Consider the following 20,687-nt stretch of genomic DNA (forward strand, 5'->3'; position numbering starts at 1 on the left):
GGGTTGCCTCAAGGCGAGTAAGATACAATGAAGACGAAAAAAAGATGCCAAAGATGAAGAGGTAAATCATATATAGGTAAATCTTCATAGCATTAAATGCTAGTACTCACCTAGGGGGGGGGGGGAGATGGTGTGATATGGTAGTAAGTCGGAGTTATGTAGTTCAAGTAACTATGAAATAGTAAAGAAAGAATGCGGTAAAAAGGTGAAAGGAATGAGATTACATTTATTCAGATCCTACAGATATGTTACGACTCCAGAACATTATTGAACCATGATGTCGGGGAGAGGCAGTAAGGGTTCCCGACCAGGATGTTATTAATACTAAGTGCGAATGAACACTTGATACATAAGGATCCAGTGCGAAAGGTAAGTTAAGATAAAGGAAAAAACCCAAGAGAAATAATGCGGAATATAGATATGAGAATGGATCAACGAGTATTTAGTAGTTGATTCAGGAAGAGCCTAGTTATGGCTAGACAAGATGACAAAAATAAATCAGCAGATCATGCAAGATAAACCTAGTGAAACATAGCATAAGGAATTCAGTCTCACAGATACGACATCGTAATCCTTGAGAAATATTCCTATAGGAGTTGAGGTAGTTATAGTTGCCGTAAAAAGTGTTGCGTAAATAAAAGAGAGTGCCACTAGGGAGACAAAAAAAAATTGAGTTCATAAGTAACCCTGCGAGAACAAGGGACGAAGATATATAACTGAGGATATTATAAGTAAGTAAGAACATAAAAAATTTTGTCAGGTATATGATGGGATTAACTCACAACTTTACAAGGGTTAGAGAGTCTTCCATAAATGCTACAATGAAAGACTAGCTGAGGAAATAAGGAAGAAGGCTTCAAATAAAGCATAGTGACCTAAATAAATAATAGTCTTGTAACAATAGTCTCACTACAGCATTGTATGCTCTCCATAACAAAGTGACACCTTTCGTAACTGAGGAACGAGAAGTAAAATCCAAAGTAATATTCGAGATCATATGAGTTTCACAAAATTCCAATATATGTGGGCACTAAGATAAGCCAAGTATTCATGCAACAAGTGGAAGAACGACCAAGAAAGGTAATTGCTTACGTTTAACGAAAACCGAGAAGGCACGAAAGGAATTATTCGATCTATGACCCAGAGTTAGTTATGTTATGAACACACTTAAGATTTCGGAGTGTTATCCATGTAGCATATATGTTGATAGTGATACAGCTATAGGAGACTTCAGTATAAGTTAAAAGAAAGAATTGACTCCACGTCACAGACAAAAGCTTGAATTGCTAAAAGGTTATATCATGGATGTTCTATAGCATCGACGAGGGGCTAAAGTAATAACTAGTACCCTGAGTAAGCCTACTTAAAGTCTGAGATATAGAAGGAAACTAAAGAGTTACATCAGCAAAGTGAATTAGGAGTCTGATTATTAGACCCCGATGAGTATAGAAATCGTGATCCAGAACATTGTAGAATCACTCTAAATATCAGAGGTACAAAATAGATAGTACAACGAACATATTTTATAACGCCTCTATGAGAAATCTAGTTAGAACAGTACCAACCTCATAAGAAGTCGGTATGAAGCTTTACGCAGATTGTGTATGCATATGATGTGCAAGTATTATAGTAGAGCTTTAAGGTGTGGATGTGAATTCCAACTATGTGGAAGGGAGGTTATGAAAGATATAGAAGATACGATGCAAGATTTAAAGGTAAGTAAGGTACGTATGAAGAAGGTACGAGATGCCCAAGTACAGAAGGTTACGAATAATATAGATATCAGATAGAGGGATGGAAGCGCCACAATTCTGTATCAAGAAATGAAAGTGGTGTCATTGGTGGCATATTTTTTAGCATGCGGTTTCCAGATATAGAGAGGCCTAGTTAAGAGAGTAAATAATAGTTAGAGACGATATGATGTCTCGATTGAGGTTCTAGAATAACATAAGGAAATATATGGTGCTTGCAAGTTAAAGGAAGTTTGCGAGTAGTATAAATAGATATACGCAGGTTGCAAGCTAAAGTATGGTAGATCGACAAGGTTTTATCTAGAAAGGAGTAAGGGTAAGAAAAGGTAAGTGAGAAGGTGACGAGAATAGGTAAGTCCTCGGGATTAAACCCATCACAACAAGAGAGATAATGGTTTCCATAAAGTTATAAAAATCTCAGTATAACATGAGTGAACTCAGAGGAGTTTAAGACTAGGAGAATTTAGAAAAGATGGAATGTTGCCCTAATGGTAGAATAAGGGTGTAATTGTGATAGATAAGAGGATGACGTTTAGACTTTTGATTGGGTAATAATTCAAAGAAAAGGGATTTCATGAATTGTACAGGATTAAAATACCCCCATAAGGTGAATCACGTTGGGATGCTATGAAATATGATTAATGAAGTATTGTATCGTCCCTAGGTAGATCAGGAAAATAACTTCAGATGTTCCCCGATGCAACATGAGCCCTAACGACATGTATTACAGAAGAGGTTTCAAGTGATCAATGATAGATTATAGATCAACATTAAGGTGAATAAAAAATAGATGGGTACAAGTTCCCAAGTACGAGATGAGATTAGTTTGTTATTCTTAAGATGAATAGTAATGAGGAAGCACTAAAGGACTTAGATTTATACATATAGGATAAGCAGCGAGAGAGTAACCGGGAGTTGGGTAGCAAACCTCAGTAATAATAAACTGAAGTAAGTGTTATGGTATAGTATAACCTACCTAGATATATTAAAGCCATAAGGATAGATATACAAGGCTATGAAACAAGAGATAGCAATAGTCGTAAGTTCGATAAAGTACTAAGCGAATGACTTCAGTGCACCTATAGATACCTAGAGGGACAACTTGTCATAGTTCAATATATATTCATAAAGTGAGGCCTAGAAATTGGCTAAAAGCTGAAGGAAGTAGGATAGAAGAGTTGCATAGGCGCACATACAGGCTGCATGATAGAAGGTCGCAACAGCTTTGAGATTTGAAGAATTCCGATGACAAGTCATGGTGTGAGAAAGAGACCTAAGGGGGGAATGCCCTAGCCTTTGAATTTATAAACAAAATAGTTGTCTAGATGGCAAGGATAATATTAAAATATTCATAAGAGCTATGGGTTATGAGAATAATAGGTGCATCAATCAACATTCGAGGACTAATTCCAAAGGGATGAATGGTGTTACACCCCATGTTTTCTTACATGAGAGTATTTGTAAGGCAATTGATGTAAGCATAGAAATGAGATCAACTTTGAAAGTACATAAAGGAAGTTAATCATGTTATAATGGAGGTTACAAATATTTAAGATCATGAATACCACGTACCAAGAGAGTTTGAATGCTTAGAAGCTAAATGAATTGAAGAAAATAAGTTTCGTCGAAAGTCGACAAGTTGGGAATATTGTAACATGTACTTTTGGGGTGAGAATAGGGTGTTTAAAATTATAAGGATATTAGGTTATGAGTTACTTTAGTCGTATGATAAACGTGTGCTATGTTTGATGTCAAGCAAATTGTGGAACAAAGGTTGGAAAAGGTTATCACAAATTACATTCATAAATGTGTTGAAACTTAGGTCAAATGTAACTGCGATTTTCTCCCAATACACTTACAGTTATGGGGTTTTGCACCCATCAAATTGAATCTCTATGAGTCTATTTTCTAACGCATTAAACTGTTTAAAAATACAACATTAGAGTAGAAAGATATATATAGTTTTACCAGACTGCGCAGGCTGCTAGGTGACAAGTAGGTGTGTCACCTACTTGGTTAAATGAGAGCTCAAAACGAGGCAATTTAAGGTCAGCCAAAGAGGTGATTTAAGGTATTTTCTCCTGCAATATAACCCTCTTTATATATCACAAATAACCAAACCTAAACCCCTGCAAACTTCCTCCCAAAAATTACCCACAAACCCTGATTGATTTTCTCTTCCTTTTACCATTTTCAATAGGGAGGACCCTTAGTTTATTATAAGTATTATAAGCTAAAGGTTTTTTCATAATATTTTGCGGCTAGCGGAATTAACCTTGAAATTTGTTTTATATTTTCTCCCGTGTATTCTAAGTATTGGATATCTTGGGTTTTTTTTATATTCTTCTATATTTTCTCTTAATAATTTTTCTAATAAATTTATATTTTCTAAAGTTCGTAACCAGTACTGCAGATATTCGTAGCTGATCATTAATCTGAATATAAATCTAGTTCATATAAATATAATTCGTCTATTTTCTCTGATAGAATTAGTTCTGTATATCCTTGTTCCATTATGTTTATTATTTCAAAAGTAACCAAAATATCGTAAATATTTCTTCTAATATCGTTATTAAGTTGGTTAAAAGTATATAATATGAGTATTTTGTAATCATCATTGTCATCTAGTAGATATGTGTGGTTGCTCATTAGATCTATTTTTATTTATTCTTATCATGTGTTTACTAAACATATTCCCTCTAACCTCTTTGTTTATCATAGGGTTTATGGACAGGTTCATGTTCAATTGGGTAAGTATGGCGTCCGATTTCATGGACAGGTTCATGTTCAACACAAAAAATGCGCCAGATGTGTTCTAAATTCAGAACCTAAAGAATAAGCCCACAGAAACATTCTGCGAGTATGCTACTCGTTGGAGATCCGAAGCTACTAAAGTCAGACCTGCCTTAGAGGAAGAACGGATGAACAAATCTTCATCCGGGCTCAGGACCCGCAGTATTACGAGTGACTAATGTTGATTGAAAGCCATAAATTTTCTGACATCATCAAGCTGGGTGAGAGGATCGAAAAGGGCATCAAAAGTGGTATGGCCATGAACTTTGAGGCCTTGCAAGCAACAATCAAGGCCTTACAGTCTGGTGGTGCGACCAAGAAAAGGGACGTATGGGTCATAATGATTGCACAGAGAACCAAATCTCCCATCAAATACCAAACCTATCCGATGCCTCCACTCATATATCAGCCGACACCAAATTACCAAGCACCTTTACCCATCTTACCAAACTCCACCACCCACTTATCAATTACCTCCAGCTCCCACATATCAGTCTAATTCACCCAGATACTCCCAACCCGCACCTGTTTACCAAGACTACAATGCTCAACCAGCCCACTATCAATCACCTTATACACCCCAAAACTTCCCTAGACCTCGACCAAATTTTGATCGCAAACCTCCTAAACAGTATATAGCCATTGTCGAACCCATTGACCAGTTATACGAGAGACTCAAAGCTGCTGGTTATGGCAACCCTATCCCTATCATAACCCCTAAGAACCCTTCTCAATGGGTCAATCCAAACAAATCCCGTGCATACCATTCCGGCATGAAGGGACACACCATCGACGAATGTTGTTCTCTGAAAGAAAAGATCCAGGCACTAATTGACAACAAAATTATTGTGGCAAAGGAACCTGCTTCAAATTTCCGCAATAACCCTCTGCTAGACCATACGGGTGGAGGCGTTCACATGATCGAAATAGAGGATGATTGGGATCCCAAGGGGTCGATTGGGTTGAGAACAGAAGGTGATGATCCAAAGAAACCAATAGTTACTCTTAACCCAATCATAGTCTAGATTCAGCCATTGGGGACGCTGAGGACAACATGTATGTGCCACTTGAGTTCGAAGTAACTGCAAAGACATCAACACCAATTGAGGTCTAATTCGTGACTCCAGCAAATGCACATCCACCATTTGAAGTTGCAGTTTTACCTCCCAAAGCACATGCTCCGTTAGGAGTGAAGATGTTCACACCGATCCTAGTGGCGATTTCGGCCGTAACACCATTCCATACCAAGGATATACCATGGGACTATACAGCTGAGGCAAAGAGGAAGGGAAAGGTTAGGTTCGAGGAAACTCTTGCCGCACAGGGTATGACGAGGACCGGCAGGGTCTATACCCCGGAACACCTAGCTGAGTCAAGCAAGCAGGCCTCCAATCGGTCGCCCATCATTGAGATAGGTCCAGACGATCTTTGGAGAAAGATACAGGCCAAAGAATACTCGGTCATCGACCAGTTGAACAAAACACCGGTGCAAATCTCCATACTTGCTTTGCTACAAAATTTTGAGGCACACAAGAATGCTTTGTTGAGGGTGCTAAGTGAAGCATACATGCCAAGCAACATTACTGGCAGAGAAATGGATAACATGGTCGGATAGGTATTGGAGAGACACAAAATTACTTTTCATGAGGATGAGCTACCACCTAAAGGGTTGGGGCACAACAAAGCACTGCACATCACTATGCAATGCGAGGATTACTTTATCACCAAGATCTTGATTGATGGGGGTTCCAGCTTCAACATTTATCTGCTCGTAACACTCAAGAAGTTGGGTAAGGGACTGCACAAGATAAAGGATGAAGCCATCAACGTGAAAGCCTTTGACGGTTCCTAGAGGTCCACTATTGGGTAAATTAGTCTGTGTTTGGAAATGGGACCAACTTGGTTCGATGTCGATTTCCAAGTGATAGACGTGCTGACATTTTACAATCTATTGTTGGGACAGCCATGGATCCATGCCGCTGGGGCTGTAGCATCAACACTGCATCAGGCAATAATATTTGAATAGAACCACCAGGAAGTGATCATTCACGGCGACAGTAGCAACCCCATATACAGTCGTCAGACCATTCCGTCAATCGAAGGGAGAAAAAAGCTAGGTGGAGAGATTTACCATCACATTGAATGAGTGAATGATGTTGACAAAGACAAATGGTGGGACAAAAAGATCGAGAGTATACTAAATTGGTGTGGGTACGAACCTGGCAAAGGACTCGGCAAGAATCTCCAAAGAATCGCTAAGCCTATAAAACTCAAGAAACATGGCACCACTTTCGGTCTGAGATATGAATACACCTGGGAGGAATTCAATAGTTGGTCGCCACCATGGCGTGGTCCTTACTATCCGATGGAGCAGCCTATACCATATTTGGAGAGGACTTTCCAACTGGCCAATATTATTTATGGCTAGAAGAAGAGGAAGCATTGGCAGCGGTGAAGAATTTGTTCTTAGAAGACAGTGATATGGATTGTTGTGTCATTCTCGAGGAGGATGGAGAGCAAGGACCTTCCATACAAGCCATAAGAAGAGGAGCCCACCTCAATAACTGGACCATCAGGACAACTAGAGCCCGATGAGCCTCGGGGTAGCAAGGCTAAAACAAGCACTGTTTTGATTTACCAAAAGATTGTTATTTTTTCTCTCGCATGTTTTCAATTCCCGCAATAAGAACTTCAATGTTCAAAACAATTATACAATTTATCAAAGCATTCTGACTTTTCTTATGAATCAATACTTATTACTATTGTTTTCTCTCATTACTTTACATATACAGCATTACTATTACTTATCTTGATGAACTAATAATTGTGACAAGCAACGAGAAAACGCAACAAACGGACACAGATTCAAAGGAAGATGAAATACCAGAAGAGATTGTTAAGGAAGTTGAGAATTTTGAGAATAGACCTAAGTCCAACCTGGACGAGAACGAGATTGTTAACCTGGGAGATGCAGAGAATGTCAAAGAAACGAGAATCAGCGTCCACTTATCGCCACCAAAAAAGAAGGAATACACGAAATTTCTAAGGGAATATGAAGACATATTCGCTTGGACATATGATGACATGACTGGTCTGCATACATCTATTGTGGCTCACAAACTGCCAACCAATCTAACATGTCTGCCGGTAAAGCAAAAGCTCAAAAAGTTTAAGCCTAACATGAGTCTGAAAATTAAGGAAGAAGTCACTAAGCAAGTCAAAGCCAAGGTTCTTAGGGTAGTAGAATACCCAACATGGTTAGCCAACATCGTGCCAGTACCAAAGAATGACGGAAAGGTCAGAGTCTGTGTCGACTACCGGGATCTCAACTGGGCCAGTCCGAAAGATGACTTCCCCTTTCCAAACATACATATCCTGATCGACAATTGTGCTAAGCATGAATTGTAGTCATTTGTGGATTGTTTCGCTGGGTATCATCAGATCTGGATGGTTGAAGAAGATACTGAAAAAATGGCTTACATTACGCCGTGGGCACTGTATTGTTACAAGATGATGTCGTTCGGCCTGAAGAATGCAAGGACCACCTACATGAGGGCCATGACTACCATCTTCCACGATATGATACAAAAGGAGATAGAGGTTTACGTAGATGATGTTGTTATCAAGTCCAAGAAAGTCGCTAACCACATGAAAGATTTGAGGAAGTTCTTCAACAGATTACGGAGGTACAACCTAAAACTAAATCATGCGAAGTGTGCATTTGGGGTTCCTGCCGGAAAAATACTTGGGTTTATTTGAGTCGCCAAGGAATAGAACTGGATCTATCAAAGGTCAAAGCTATTCAAGAATTGCCACCTCCAAAGAATAAGAAGGACGTGATGATTTTTTTGGGGAGACTTAACTACATCAGCCGGTTCATAGCACAATCTACAGTTATCTGTGAGCCGATCTTTATGATGTTGAAGAAGGATGCAGCTACCAAATGGCTTGATGATTGCCAAAAAGCTTTCGACAGAATCAAGGAATACCTATCAACACCACCAGTCTTAGTTTCGCCTGAGCCAGGTAGACTCTTATTACTCTACCTTGCAGTATTGGATGGAGCATTCAGTTGTGTTTCGGGGCAGCATGATGAAATGGGGAGGAAGGAGTAGGCCATTTATTACCTCAGTAAGAAGTTCACCCCGTACGAGGCCTGGTATTCTCTGTTAGAGCGCACCTGCTATGCTTTGACTTGGGTAGCTCAGAAGTTGAGGCACTACTTCTGTGCCTATACTACATATCTCATATCAAGGACGGATCCTTTAAAGTACATCTTCCAGAATCCCATGCCCACTGACAAGCTAGCCAAGTGGAAAATCCTGTTGAGTAAGTTCAACATTGTCTACTTGACTCAGAAAGCAATCAAGGGTCAGGCATTGGAGCAGTCTTGGTAACAGAAACCAGTCAGCATTATCCGGTGTCCACCAAACTCAAGTTCCTGTACACCAACAATTTGGCCGAGTACGAAGCCTGCATCTTAGGGCTCAAAATGACATGAACATTCAAGAGTTTCTAGTGATCGGAGATTTGGACGTACTTATACATCAGGTCTAAGAACAATGGGCAACCAATAACTCCAAGATACTCCCGTATCTGCATTATGTACCGGAATTGTGAAAGAGGTTTATAAAGACAGAATTCCAACATGTTCCCAGTGTCCAGAATGAATTTGTCGATGCATTGGCTACCTTATAATTCATGATACAACATCCAAACAAGAACTTCATTGATTCCATTGCGGTAAAGATCCATGATCAGCTAGCTTATTGTGCTCATGTTGAGGAAGAATTAGACGGAAAACCTTGGTTTCGTGATATCAAAGAATATTTGGCGAAAGGAGAATACCCAGAACATGCAAATCCTACTCAGAAACGCACCCTTCGGAGGTTGTCCAACAATTTCTTTCACAGCGGAGGGATCCTGTATAGGAGGACTCCTGATTTGGGGTTACTAAGGTGTATCGACGCAAAGGAAGCATCCAGTCCACTAGAGGAAATTCACGCGAGGACCTGCGGTCCGCATATGAATGGCTTCGTCTTAGCAAAGAAGATACTCCGAGCTGGTTACTTTTGGATGACTATAGAAACGGACTGTATCCAGTATGTCCAAAAATGCCACCGCTGCCAGATACATGCAGACATGATAAAGGTACCTCCAAACGAGCTTAATGCAACAAGCTCACCATGGCCCTTTGCCGCTTGGGGAATGGATGTTATCGGACCAATCGAACCTGCTGCTTCCAATAGGCACAAGTTTATCCTAGTAGCAATTGACTATTTCACCAAATGGGTCGAAGCAGCATCTTACAGAGCAGTAACTAAGAAAGTTGTGGCAGACTTTGTTCGCGACCGCATCGTTTTTCAATTCGGGATTACGAAGTCAATCATCACTGATAATGGTTCCAACCTCAACAGTGACTTGATGAAAGCCATGTGTGAAACCTTCAAGATCAGACACAAGAATTCTACAGCCTACAGACCTCAGATGAACGGAGCAGTAGAATTCGCAAATAAAAATATCAAGAAGATATTGAGGAAAATGATAGAGAAGCATAAAAGTGGCACGGGAAGTTATCATTTGCTTTACTGGGATATCGCACCACAGTTTGCACATCAACCGGGGCAACCCCCTATATGCTGGTTTATGGTATAGAGGCAGTCATTCTGGCCGAAGTGGAAATTCCCTCCCTAAGGATCATATAGAAAGCTGAGCTCGACGATGCAGAGTGGGTGAAGAGTCGTTACAAGTAGTTGGATCTTATCGATGGAAAGAGAATGAATGCAGTTTGCCATGGTCAAATTTATCAGAACAGAATGCCCTGAGCCTTAAACAAAAGAGTCAAGCCGACATAGTTCACACCGGGGCAACTAGTGTTAAAGAAAATTTTTCTGCATCAAGATGAAGCCAAGGGGAAATTCTCTCCCAACTGGCAGGGTCCATACATGGTTCACCGGGTTCTGACAAGAGGAGCTCTCATACTCGCAGAAATGGGCGGAGAAGTCTGGCCGAAGCCGATCAATTCAGATGCAGTCATGTGTTACTATGTGTAATCTTTATGCTTTCCTCATATGATGTAATTTGAACTACACCTGACCTGATTCCCATTTAAGACGGGATACATAGGCAGCCCTATGGGTTCAGTCACAATTAAATAAAACTTTTATTTGCCCCCGCAATTGGAAACTGGGGCAGAATTTTGAGGAGGTCCCTCAAAATTCTGAAGTTAATTTCAGCCAATCATCGCTAGCAGCAGTCGAAAACATCAATCCATTAAACTGGGGTAGAATTTTGAGGAGGACCCTCAAAATTCCGTAACAAGAAAAGTTGCAATGTCTTGAACCACGTCGCAGTCGTTGGTTTATCTAAAGAAAACTATTCATAATTATGTATTTATGTATGCCTTTACTAAATCACGCATGTTTATTGCCAAAATTACCTTGTTTAGCAACGCTACCCCAATGATATGTATAGTATCACCAGATCAAAGTCGAGCAGGTCAAGCAGAGCCAGCGGGGATACGAACTAACCTCCCCCCTTTACAAAACTCACGATTTTTCTTTGGATGCAGGCACTTGAGTTGCAAAATCATCAAATATACTATACACTCACGAGACTCACATTGCTCAGAAATACAACTCTCAGAACCGTTGCACTTACTCACAGCTGGAAAAAAATAAATCATGTGTCATAGAATCCATGAACTGCAACATACGACCCATGACCTCCTAAAATACTGGTGCAATAATTAAATCAGACTGGGGCAGCTCAACTATAGATGCCTCATCTTGCTCCTCAATCACTGGATCCTCCACTAGTGTATAACAAGATAAAACTTAGGACACCCTCATCTTCGGATTGGAGTTGCAGCCCTCTTTCGGCCTCTTCCTCTATCTCTAATGGTTGGGGGAGCGGCCCCTCAACCTCCGGGTACTTCCGTAGAGCATGTTCTCACCAAATGTGAGAGAATAAGAGAAAGATACTCACAACAGTAATTGCACAAAAGGAGATAGACAAAGAGAAGTTTCCTAAAACCCTATAGCCTCTCGAAGATAAGTACAAACGTCTCTACACAGATCCACAAAATTCTATTAGGCCTGCTCATGACTTGTGAGACCTATGTGACCTAGTGCTCTGATACCAAGCTATCACGACCCAATTCTCATTATAGGCCGTGATGGCGTCCAATGTCATTGTTAGGCAAGCCAACAATGAACTATCAATTTAATTGTTCATTTTATTATTTTGAAAGTCATGAATTGTATCTAATAAATAAACCAAAAATAAGTAGTCATTGTGATGTAAAGCATAAAATAAAACATAAGCGTGAACTAGTGATATTAATAGAAAAAAATCATAAATATCTACTAGCAATTTCAAAAAATGCGGTGTCACAAGTGCACGAGCAATCTAGTAGAATATACAGACCACTACAACTAATGTCCAAAATGAAATAGACAAAAAAGATAAAGTAAAGTGCAATAGAAAGGAGACTCCGGGTGCTACGAATAGAAGCATGGGGGAGAAGCTCACCACTAAGTCTTCAGGTAATGAGGATGCGCGCCTGGATGGACACCAGATGTACCTGCCTCAGAACCTACAAAATGTGTGCAGAAGTGTAGTATGAGTACGTAAAACAACATGTACCCAATAGGTATCTAGTCTAACCTCGAAGAATTAGGAACAAGGAATCGACGTCGACATTTATTAGAGGTCAATAAATAAAGTGCAAGATTTAAAAATAGGCAGGATATACAATAGTAATAATGGAATAAGAAGCAGTAAATAAATGATTCCTTAATAAAATATCAATTTAAAACCTATGAATATCACATGCCAATTTCAACAAATATACGCCATCAAGTATTCATTAATTCTCAAGTCATGAAGGAAATATAAAGGTACAATCGGACTCCTAGTGACATTACGCACGAGTTATGTTGAGGTCGTACGGTCCGATCTATAATAATCGGGTACATACACTACTGAGGTTGTACGACCCAGTCTATGTATGCATGTTATTATATATAAATATTTTTGAGGCATCCGGCCAAATCCACAAGAATGCCACTAAGATAAGCACATAAAGGAAGATAAATTTTCTATTAATAATTTAATATTTTGCCAAAACTCAAAGTAACGAACCTTGGTCTAATATAATCTTCAATCAAGTTTCACATATTAATACAAGTAATTAAGCTAACAAGTTGTGTTCAAATAGTACAAGTATTGCATAATAAAGTCCTATGTCTATCCGGACATAACATGATTTTTAACTACGTACAGACTCTCGTCACTTCGTGTGCATGTGTCACCCACGAATTATTAGCAAATAATAGTTGAAACACCTATTGGGTTAATTTACTCTTACAAGGTAAGGCAAGAGACTTACCTCATTTTCAAGCTCTCTTCCCGGTCCTCAAATCATGCTAATAGCCTCAAATCGGTGCCGAGAAATCCGAAACTAGCCAAAGATCGTACAAAAATCACTATGTGCTCAAAAATTTATAATTTAACTATTATAGTAATTACTTAATCCAATTTGGAAAATTCCAAAAAGTCACCCCCGGGTCCACATGCCTATATTCCGGAAAGTTTTGTAGATAAATATTAGTCATAACCTTATAAACTCAAATATCTAATTTCTACTCAATTCCATAATCATTTTGGTGGTCTAATCCCATTTTTACCAAAACCTAAGATTTTCGACAAAATCCTATAATTCCTACAATTTACATGCTAAAATCTACCCATAATCTATATATTGAACTCACATTAAATAGAAATCACTTATCTTAAAATGCTAGGTGAAAAATCCCTCTCCAAGACCTCCAAAATGGTCCAACCCAAATTTAAATGAGAGAAAATGAGCCTAAGTCACGATTTAAAACATGTTTCTGCCTAGTGGTCCCTTCTTCGCGATCGCAGAAAAAGCCTCGCGATGACGAATGCAAAACTATTTCTTACCCTAAAGGCATTCTACGTGAACACGATCAGAGGCTCGTGATCGAGAAAGCTAGTCCAACTATAACTATGCAATCGCGACCGGCCCAGCACGAACACGATGGGAAAAGGCCTTCTGACCCCCAGAACTAGTCTCTTATTTGCGAATGCGGGACGGTCATCACGAATTCGGGACCATCATCATGAACACGAATTCCACAGGTCCCCAACCTTCACGAACATGACCCTTACTTAGTGAATGCGAAGAATAAGATTACCCAACCCCCAATCATCGTGACGGTCATCACGAATTCGGGACCGTCATCGTGAACACGAATTCCACAGGTCCCCAACCTTCACGAACATGACCCTTACTTAGCGAATGAGAAGAAAAGGATTACCCAACCCAACACAAGTAATTAGTTATGTCTGCCTTTGAATGAGTGAGGTTTGGGATTCAGATCGTTTTATGATATCTTTAAGGCATTGCTTTCAAAATAATGGTCGAACTTTAGAACAAAACCCACTCTATGGAGTTCCTTCATATCTAACAAATGTTATGAAAAGCTCAATGAAGTAGTGGTTTCTAGGAAAGTTGTATCACATGTATAGAGTAAAATGCTGGATGTTGGAGATTTAATGGGATCATCCTTATTCTGGTTTGATAATTGAACGGGACTTACTTTATTTTATCACTCATCGATTTCAGCTGTGATGAAATTGTGAATAATGTATACGATATAATGAAGAATGGTAACTGGGATGAACAAGGATTGAGAGGGTGCCTGCTAGAAGAGTTAGTTGATCATATTATCAATAATTTACTACCTCCTAGATATTTAAAGAGAAGAGGACAGAAGTCTGAATAGGATAGAAGTTTGAGGGCAGAAGAGGACTGAAGTTTGAAGCGACTAAGTTCATAAGGATAAAGGGACTACCACTTAATATATCTTTCTTCATGTGGAGGGCATGGAAATTTAAGTTTCCTTTGGATGATTCCATTGAGAATAAGGTGTAAATGGCATCCAGATATTGGTGTTGTACCACTCCAAATGAAGAAATAATTCCTCACTTGTTCGTGAGATCACACATTGCTAATAGGACTTGGTCCTACTTCTCTTATTTTGCATGTATTTCTATTGAAAAGTTGTAATTGTGCCAAATCATTATGAAATGGTAGCATGATCTAGTGGTCTCTCGTGTGTAGCCTATATTGCATGTAATTCCCTCCATTATTATAATGAAGTTGTTGAAGAGAAGGAATGTCCATTAAACATGGAGGTATGGTGTCACAAAGCAGTTTGATATATCAAGTCTCCTTCACCATTCAAATGCTTGTTAAGTCCAGGAGTTCGTCTAAGAGCACAGTCCCTCACAAATGGCTAGACATACTTAGCTTGTTGGAGAGCCACATACCTTTAATGGGGTGGTTAAAGTGGAACTGATGGGGTCTCTAAAGCTAGTTCGAGTAGGAGATAATTTGCATTTTGTTTACCTTGAAAATACGAGTAATAATTAAATTTATTTATGATTTTAAAGATATGTTATTTAATTTAATACTGATTAATAACCAAGAAATCTAACCTATAAATAAAATAAATAAGTTGAATCGAACCAATATTAAGCAAGTCTCGACCTCGAACTAAAGTGGCCTCGAGGTTGGTCAGCAAGAATAGCAGAATAAAGATACTAAATTCAAGAGACAGTTCTGATGAGTAAAGAGCAAGAAAGTAAGAGAGTATATTCTTTTGCCAATGATTGAAGATGGTTACAAATGATTGGCATCCCATTTATATAATAGGGTAACCCTAAATAAGGTACATTTCTATTTACAGTCAGGAATCTTATTGGGATAGTTGTCTAACCGCCTAGTACGGATTTGTACTAACTCGTACAAATCTAATTCAAAATTTATGCCATGATCTTGGGGGTGTGACGGGAATCTCGCTCTTTATGTTACAAATCCATAACGGCATCATCTCGAGGTTGGTCATACTTGGCTCCAATGTTCCTCGAGCATTTAGATGCCCGATCCTCGTAATCTTCCTTCGAGCTCGAGCTTGGTCTATATTGAACCTGTGCTCGATGTGACCTTTAGAGCCTACAAAATCAGGGTCATGTGATTTTAGCCATATAAATATAGTCCACATGTTTCTTAGAATAAAATGATAAGAAATGACTTGAGCCTCGATTTCTCCAGAGTCCTTGACGATGACGTCATTCTCGTGACGTAAGCGCTCGAGGTGACCGAAACGACCCGTCCGTCCGCTTCCCTAAAACATTAAATGCTTGACCAGTGGTGGTCGGCTATTAGCATCATCGAATCGTCGCCGCTTGCCTATAAATACAAGGTTCAATTTTGAACAAACTTTACTTCAATCTTCATTCCACCTCTATATTCCATATATATCTTCCTCTCTTCACCTCTTATTACTTGTTACCCTTGTTCTCTTAGTGCCAGAAAATATAAAACTCCACCTATCTTCACTTCCTTTATTTTGAATCAATAGCGAAAACTTCTAAAACCATTCCTCAAAAGGAGAAAGCATCCTCTTTCTCTTCCCGGCTGGTTGGTGATAAAGCGTCGGCCCTTCACGAGATCATTCCCGGCCCTTGTGTTATAAAGAAGGACTTCAGAGTTGAAAACCCCCCAACTATTCCTGGTCTATGCGAGCATGTATCAACATATGTTTGCTGGATAATGGAGAAACATATCAAGGCCATGAAGAAAGAGTGTGGTTGGGGGGAAGAGGTCGTGGTACAGATCCCCGAACTTGAGGAGAGCATTACCACTCACGTGGAGGGGTTCCTAAGTGTTTACAGTTACCCGTTCATACTGGGCCCCCTCAATCTTGTCGTGATCAAATTCTGCAAAAGATACCAAGTAACCCTCGGCCCGATCCATCCCTCTTTCTAGTGTATAGTTAATATGCTTTGGTACTTTTTTGACAAGGCTGAGGGGCTAGAGTTCACCCTCAACCACCTCATCAGACTATATCGGCCTCAGATTTGTCGAGGGCTGATCAAGCTCCAATGCCGGTCGAGCAAGTCCTTCTTCGCCAGCAACGATAATGATAATGATCAGGGATGGATGAGCCGGTTTGTGTGGGTGAGGACCTCAAACGTCATTCCCGAGGGTAAAATGTCATTCTCGTAGAAATGGAACCCCAATCGTAAGTGAAGTCCTTCCCCCAGTGTCTTCTTATATTTTGTTATTGCATTGTGTGATGTCTTTACCTTTTTTGGTAATTGTTGCTTGGATGCCCCATGCAATCCACGACCTCAAATATTAGGTTTGGAAATTAGCCGCGGCCTCCATGTACAATGAGCACAAATGACGTGATTTGTCAAAAGGCAAATGGGAGGACAAACATCATGATAAGTCTTTCGCCCATGTTTTTTATACTTTAGTGAATATGTCACCCTACTCATGCCCGTTATTCATATATGTAGGTATTGGAGATGCCTCCAAAATGAGGCCAGCCCCATTCGGGAAAGAGACTGAGTCCCTAGTTTCCAAAATCGGGGAAAGATAACAAGAGGAAAAGGGCTTCGAAACCTGAAGACACCCAGGATAAGAGAGCCCCTGCTCGAAGGCAGAGGAGGAAACTCAATCAAGTAGACATAGACTCAATCCACTAACCGAATGAAGAAGAAAAGGAAGAGGGCGAAGAGTCGGTCTTGGTGACCCGAACCAGGACGCCAACTAAGGTCGTCAAGTTTTCTGAACCGGAAACCCTGCCTCGTGAAGAGGAGACTCCAAAGGAAAATGCTGGCAAGGCCCCCGAGTCTCCTAAGATTGAGATTATTCCCCTGTCTTCAACAAGAAAAACGAAGGGGGCAAATACCGAGAACCCCGAGGCTGAATAGACTGCCTCGAGCGACTTGCTCGGGGCCATGACTAGGGCTGCTTATCGGGCGGATTGGGCGGTTATTTACTCTTAACGGTTTAGCTTATAAGTTATCGTATTTTAAATGTATTAATCCGCTAGCCACCCAATAAGATATCGGGTGGATTGGTATCGGTTTAGCTCTTATCGGGCGGTTTATCGGCCTAATTCAAACTATATTCATTGAATTACTAGAAAATATGCACCAACAATCTAAATGCTCTCTTGACCAAACCCATTTCATTTCTTTAATTCTCTACCAAGACTCATCATGTAATTAGTAAAAATAAAATAGTATAGGGCATTATCATTATTTTTTTCCTCTAGTAATTGATTAAGTTGCCAAACAAAAAAACAATTTAAGTTGTTTACCTGATATTGGCCAAGAAGTGCTTTCGGACGGTTGTGTTGGATCAGATACTGACGAAAAAATTCCAATTTGAATACAGTGCCTATATAATCTGTGACTGGACTTAATTCTCAACAGAATAGGAAAAAGACAATAAAGAAAATAAAAGAATTGAAAAAAAAGTCCTTTCTTTTTGTTTCAAATAATACCAACTCAAAATTAAGAAAAAAGATAGAAGAATTAAGGAAACACGATTCGGTTTAACCGTTAAGAAAATTGAATAATCCGCCCCCAAATCGATAAGCCGTTAATGAAAAAATTTTAATTCGTTCCCCGTCTGTTAAACCGTTAACCCGATACCAATAAGCCATTAAGCTTCAGTTTCGGTTCGATTTTCGGTTTCGGTTCGGTTTTGAACACCCCTAGCCATGACAATAGGTCACTCCCCTCCTCTACCATCTTATTTTTAGGAGGCAATAAAGGACGCTCAAGCTTTGCGAATGCCCGACCCGAGCAGATTCCTCGAAGAAGATGCTTTCCAGGATTGTTTTACTAGGGTCAATGATGTCGTTGACCTCAATGACGCATTTACCCTCTTTGAAGAGGCTCATCGTCTCTTCTCTCGGGTAAGCACTAACTCTTATCGTTGCCAATTTTTCCTTCTCCTTTTGCATTAACTAATATCTCTTTTTTCTGCGTAGGCCATTACTAAGTTTGGAGCCAAACTAAGCCAACATGAGGTCGAGCTCAAGAGATCCTCGTAGTTGGGAAGTCTATGAGGCTTCTTTACAGTAAAAAGGAGGAGGAGGAGCTCAAGGACTTACGAGAAGATTTGGCTAATGCTCGTCAAAATGAGACCGAGTTAGACAAGCAAGTAACCCTCGTTTTGTAAGAGTATGGTCTAGTTGACCCAACTGTGGAGGCTAATACTTCAGTGTATCAGCAACAGCAAAAATTGGACAGGCGGCTTCGAGAGGAGGTCGCTCAAGTTAAGGTCGACTATAACTAGTTGAAGGAAAACATGGATCGACTTACTGGTGAGAAAGAGGCTGCCTAGCCAACCTGGACTCAGCAGAGACTCAACTTCGAGGAATCAAAGTAAAAAATCTGGCCCAGGCCAAGAAGGTCGATGAGCTCGAGGCTAAACTTGCCATAACCGGGGCTGAGATTGTTGAAGCCCGGGCCGAGTTCGAGAGGACGGAGGCCATGACTAATAAGACTATTGCTGTGTACCTAAAGGATACCAAGGATGCTCAAATGGAACTGAGGGAAGCCTCCAACCAGGAGAAACGGATCAGTTATTTGGCCAAGTATCAATCCCGGAGGGAGACCGTAGAAGAGATCTATTCTCGAGGTTTCGAACTCACCGAAGAGATAGCCCAAGGAAAAGCACTTGAGGCCGATGCCAAGTTCCTCGACTCCTCCAACGACGATGACGATGATGAAGGCATTCAAAGCGGGTCTGATGATGAAACTGGCCCCAAAGAAGAAGCTGCTCCCGAGGGAGAGACCATCCATGGGCATAGATAGGATTTTCCTTTCTTCTTGTATTGTTCTTTTTTTTTGTAAGACCCTTTATCGGTCCTTTGTATATATATTTCTCAACATACATAAAAGAAGAATTTTGATATTTCCTCCCTTCATCCTCTTTAACTATGTGTTAGAGATTTTATCTCATATGTTTTCTTAGAGCTCATACCAGGTAATGGTAAGTCCTCGAGCCATGATCAAACCATTATTCATTTAGGTTTGGGATAATAGAACCCTTGGGTTCGAATTGAGTGCCTTCGAGGTCTCAAACTCTAATTGTATTGACCTTTTAGCCTTACCAAATCGGCCCTTAGGTTCTTTTATTTCGGCCTTTAGGATCTTTTTAGGTTGGCCCTTAGGCTATTTAAGTTGGGCCAATTCGGCCTCTCGAACGACTATAATATTTCCCTCTTTTTGGCTAAAAGACTTAGTGAAAATTTCTTTATGCCTTTGCCTGTATTTTTTTTACCCATTGGGTTTTTCAAGGGTTTAATCGATCGGAACCCCATTTGTAATCTGTTTGTGTTACGATAATTTAATACCTCTGAAGGCTTTTTCGAAGGCTGATATTATCGACACCTTTAAATTATTCGAGGGGATGATTTTATTGAAGCATTTCTTTATTTTCTTTGCCGATGGTAGCCTTATTTAACTAGTTTTTCAAAGTATTAGAAGGCCTTTAACTTATGGCGTAAGTTGGACATCTCCGAGATGCATTACTCCGGTCGTAGACTTTTTATATGACTGTAGTCTTTAATATGGTTGTAGCCTTCGGGTGCGTCTATTAGACTTGTTTCCTGATAACCTTTCAAACTTGTCCAAAAGGTTAGTCCCCGAGTATGGTGTCCTTTCCCTTTGTGTCAGCGGATGCCTCTTTTAGGTCTTATAAATTCGAGTTTTAGATATTTGAATGTGCAACTGTCGATGGCATTCCCCGAGTATTCGAGGTGTATTTGTGTATTGTCCCTTGAGTTGTCTCTCACAGAATTACAAGTACGAAGCTCGTATAATAGTAGACTTCTTTGAGACACAAAGTGTTTTGATATAGAAAGAATGCTTCTTTGAATAAATGATACATGCGTACATGTTTTGCCACTGGGGCTCGACTATTCTATGTAGACACGATTCATCTGATCATTTGGACCATTACAAAGTTTTCCTATCAATTCCCTCTTTGGCATGAAGTATTTTCCTCAAAAATATAACCTCCGAGGGTGATTCCCCCAAGTATTCGAGGTTGATTTGAAAAGAAGCCTTGAATACTGTTGAATTCTCCTTAGGTAGCACATAATTGTTGCCTCGTTTAAAACCTCGCTGGAAAAACCCATTTGGGATAACATCCGATCTAAGGGGAAAAGAGTGTATTGTGTGCTTTAAAACCTAAGGTCTACGTGTAGAAAGGTGCCATCGACATGTTCGATCAAACGCTCG

The sequence above is a fragment of the Nicotiana tabacum genome, chromosome 6 (assembly GCF_000715075.1).
Source record: "Nicotiana tabacum cultivar K326 chromosome 6, ASM71507v2, whole genome shotgun sequence".
NCBI lineage: Eukaryota > Viridiplantae > Streptophyta > Magnoliopsida > Solanales > Solanaceae > Nicotiana > Nicotiana tabacum.